The 4,503-nt window shown below is 34.5% G+C and overlaps 1 long non-coding RNA gene across 1 annotated transcript; it reads right to left on the bottom strand.

Moving 5' to 3' along the window:
* Positions 1 to 2,025: 2,025 nt before the first annotated feature.
* Positions 2,026 to 4,300, bottom strand: LOC148265811 (uncharacterized). Its single transcript, XR_015819344.1, has 2 exons — positions 3,511 to 4,300; positions 2,026 to 2,389 (listed from the first exon to the last, which is right to left on the bottom strand). It is a non-coding gene; the product is annotated as an uncharacterized LOC148265811 (long non-coding RNA).
* Between the last annotated feature and the right edge of the window lie 203 nt (positions 4,301 to 4,503).

The following is a 4,503-nucleotide window of genomic DNA, read 5'->3' on the forward strand; positions in this document are numbered from 1 at the left end:
AGGACCCCTCACCCTATTTCCTATCATAGATGTAAAGTTTGAATAAATAATAATAAGATCTTTTGTACAAGTTAGATACATTTGCATAATTAATTACAGATTGTTAATAGAGCTCGAACTGGACATTATTCTCTATTGATTCCTCCTTGATTTATTTTACAGTTTAAATGCATTATGGTATCTGATATATCTATTATATGGTTTTAAATGCATGTATTACTGTTTTGTTTGACCAATGTGTGATTTTGGAATTTATGATATAATTATATTACCGGGTGCATGTTTATTGTTTATGTGATTATATTCAACTTGGTAATGGAGACTAAGGAAAAACATATACGATGACAGCCTCATTAGATATCCTGAGAGATGGTGGACAGACCGGGTTCATAGGGAACCCTACCGTGAACGTCGTCTCATACCGGACGAGGTATGGAGACTTGATCATTTGGCACTCATACCGGACGGGGTATGGGGACGACCCACTTCACCCTCATACCGGATGAGATATTGAAGTTTAATGTTTTGGCGCTTATACCGAACGAAGCATGGGGACGGTCTTGAAATTAAGATTGTTAAGGGGAATGGTTCACGTGTAGCGGGAGCACCCCTATAGATCCCCATGGATATTAGTAGACTGGTGAAAACGAGAAACAGTGATAATCAGTTATTGTTAATGAATATGGATTTATAATATATTTTATGTTACTGATTTTACATGAAATTGTGATCTGTATGATATTACTGCTTCTGTAATTTGTTTCCATCAATTCCCCAATGGTAAGAAAAATGGTAAATAGTTTTATTTTAAATAAATGTATTGCTTTAAATCTACTGCTCTATTTGTTGTTTTGATTTTCTACCAACCTTTATTTCTATGACGTTGATATAGTATGATGTCCTTACTGAGATAGTGTAACTCATTCCTTATTTAACCATTTCAGATCAGGAGGACCTGGTTCCCAATCCCGATCTACAAAAAAACTGCGAGTAGATGCTAAATGATTTACAGTTTCCTTAATTTTTCTCATTTTTCGTATTTATTTCATAAAATTTATTCCGTAATATTGTTTAATATTTTTAAATTATTGTGTAAGGGATGTTAACCTTAATTTTTTATTTTGTTTCCGCACTCAGATTATTATATGTATTCCCTTTTAAATTTCTGAAACCGTTACAACTAGTGTGATTGCTAATAACTTTAATCATCTCCAAAAGTAAGCACATGTTGTAATAAATTCAAAAATATTCCACCTTTCCTTCCTTACAAGTGAAAATTGAACATATTGTAATAAATTTGCATGCTTGAAGCCAGTTTACATATGAAATGGCAAGAAAAAAATATATGTATATATATAAAACCAATTAAATTAGTGTTCAACGAGGATTCCAGGACTAATGAAGTTCGACTATCGTGTGCAAGAAATCTATATCATGCATGGTGAAGTGTTGATTACCCCCCAACACCTTCCATTCTATATAGCTTGAACTTAAGATGAGGGAGAACAAAACAAAAAATAGCACCATTAAACCATGAAGGCTAAAAGTGTGTATACATACAAATGTCTATATCTATAAGGGCAGAGTAACAAAACAAGGCTAGGCCTTCTTCCAGCAACTTGGAGGCTAACCAGGGTTAGGCCAAATTCATGTTCTAATTTCTAATTTTCAAGCCGACATTGCAATAGCAAGACAATGATGGGTATTGTTTCAACCAAAATGTGGGCATCCACCTCTCATGTTCCCAAGAGTGATGACACATAAATTAGTTCTGATGAACATTTAAACCTGAAAATATCGATCTTCTAATTGAACATCCAAAAGGGAAAGACGGTATGCTATTATGAATCAATATACACATTTAAATCTACGCGGCAAGTCATTGTGAATGTCCATCTTAAGAGAACTTGAATTGAAACGCAAAGATATGTTACTTGTACAGATTCCAAGATCGAAAAGAAACTATAAATACCAAAATTTAAGAATGGAGAAGGCTTGCAAATGCTAATGTTAAAATGCAATAAATTGGCTCAGGGAAACTGAATATTTTTCATTATAACATGGTGAAAATAGATTCCTAAATCACATGGATCACCAAATATTGTTACATTAAAGGAAACTAAGTTTAAATATCAAAGACCAGAAAATTTTTAAAGAGATAATATTTCTTTATCCTATTAATCTAACAAGGCTTCCTTGATAAGAATATAGACTAAAGCAAAACCAAAGAAAGTCTGAAGCAAGATTTCACAAAGATTCTTACTCGTTCTCCTACAAACTGCAAATGCTTCTGTCCTTTTTTCCTCTGCTTTCACAGCAACCAAACACCAACTTTGCACATTCTTGGCCTTATCATTGTCATTCTTGATATTTCATGCCCACAATCAACCTAACAAAGAAATAACACAAGAGTCAATACGAAGAAACAAGAAAAGAGGTTGAGAGACACTCTTATCTTATCTTTTGGAGAAAGACGGTGATGTGTATTTTGCATGACAGGCTACGGACATACAGAGGCAGGGAGAGAATCCTGCAGAGGAGAGACTAAACGAGGGACACTTAGCAAGATCCTCTCTCTCCTCCTCTTTTCTTCTCCTAGCCTATAATGAGAGAGACTATCTTCTTTTTTGGAGAAACATGAGAGAGATGGTGATGTGTATTTTGCATGAGAAGCTTGGAGACAGGGGAAGAGGGAGAGGATCCTGCAAAGAAGAGCCTAGACGAAGGACACTTCAAGACTCTCTCTCTCTCCTCCTATCTCCTAGCCTGTCATGGGAAGAGATCTAGAGACTGCAGGGAGAATTTTGGAGTTAAGGGGTTTCTAGGTATATACATATATATATATATATAGAGAGAGAGAGAGAGAGTAGACATGGTAATTAGTGGGGTTAATTTCCAAAAGCCCATAAAATACAAAAATTAACTAGAGGTCACTGTTACCCTAGAAAAACTATAGGTTAATATTAATAAAATGAATAAAAATTTCACAAAAATAAATAAGTATATAAAACCTAAGATTACAGGAATAAAAGATTAAAAAATATCTTCTTATATTGAAATGTTATTAATTAAGTAAAATATTCACACACAAAAAAATAGTTGGTCAACAAATTAAAAAAATAATAATATAAATTCCAAGACCTTTCATTTTATAAATGTCTTTATATAACTTGCATGCTGACACATTGTGTGTGTTTTAAATTCTTAATACATCATCAGCAACAATCCTCGGTCTGGCTAGCAGCAAAGACAATAACCCAAATAGGCTCTTCCTGTAAAACAGGCAGGTGACTCCACTGTACCCAAACAAGGTCCATTAAGTGACAATTGACATCTATCATAAAATAAGAAATAGCAGAATTAAATACATAGGAAGACCAAGATATAGATTTGCAAAGAGAAAAATCTTGAAAAATGTATTGCAGATATGACTAACCTATAAAAATTCGGGTACATGTAAACACTAAGTACAATCCCTTGCATTACAATACTTTATGTCAGTGTTCAAACCTTTTCTTGGATGCTTAGGAAGGTTTCTTGCCCAGTTTCCCAGTTTCGGCAATGAATCACCACTCCGCTGTTCTCAGTCTTGAGACATATTTGCCGTTACGCCTCCACTAAGCCTCTCCATAAATGTGGGTGCTGCTCAATACAGTTCCTAAAAGCATATCCATCCATTTCTTTAATCAAACTCAATGCTGCTATGCCCACACAGGGAGGCAACAAAGCGAGAAGCGTGATCAAATTATGCCTTCAAACCCCACATTCCCATTCTCGTACAAAACACAATAGCCCATCCCCCTCCGACCCAGGTAAACCGGATATGATGTTATCAAAAATGACTCGTTTAGCGTCATGAATCCGACGGCAATTCAAGGAAAGCGAAGTTGTGGAATTCCATGTGACAACATTTCTCTGAAGAATTTCATCGAACAGTTCGTGCACATTTGAAATGGAGAGCGTGGACGTCAACGAGAGTGCAAGCTACAAATGGATTAAAGATGAATGATAACTTGGTAAGATGGGAGTGAAAGGAAGCACTAAGATCAGGTCGAGAAGAAGGGCGAGAGAGGGGTGGATTGGCTGAATAGAGCAAGTGGTGAGTCATGGCGGCCTTGGTTGACATGGGAAGTTAACTACTTGGTGAATGAGATGGCATTGGCGAGTGAGTGGCTAGCTGGTCATGAGGTGTGTTTTTTGGTTGATTTTTTCATTTACATAAAATTATTACTTTTTATTTTTTTACACTAAAATGATGTGCTTCTTTTGACTAATAAAGCTACCTTTGAAGAAATTAATAATGATCAGTATTTTTAATATCACCAGAGTGATTCAAGTTGCTTGTAAATAATAAATAAATAATTAGAAATGCCATTAAATTTTAGAGCTTTATTTCTAAATTATTGGATATTGGTTATTATATCATCCATATTTTTAAATTTTAGATTTGATTAAAATTAGGTTTGTTAAGTTAAAAAATTATATTTTAATATATATATATAT

Source organism: Carica papaya, chromosome 5 (genome assembly GCF_054855325.1).
Source record: "Carica papaya isolate Zhongbai chromosome 5, ASM5485532v1, whole genome shotgun sequence".
NCBI classification, from domain to species: domain Eukaryota; kingdom Viridiplantae; phylum Streptophyta; class Magnoliopsida; order Brassicales; family Caricaceae; genus Carica; species Carica papaya.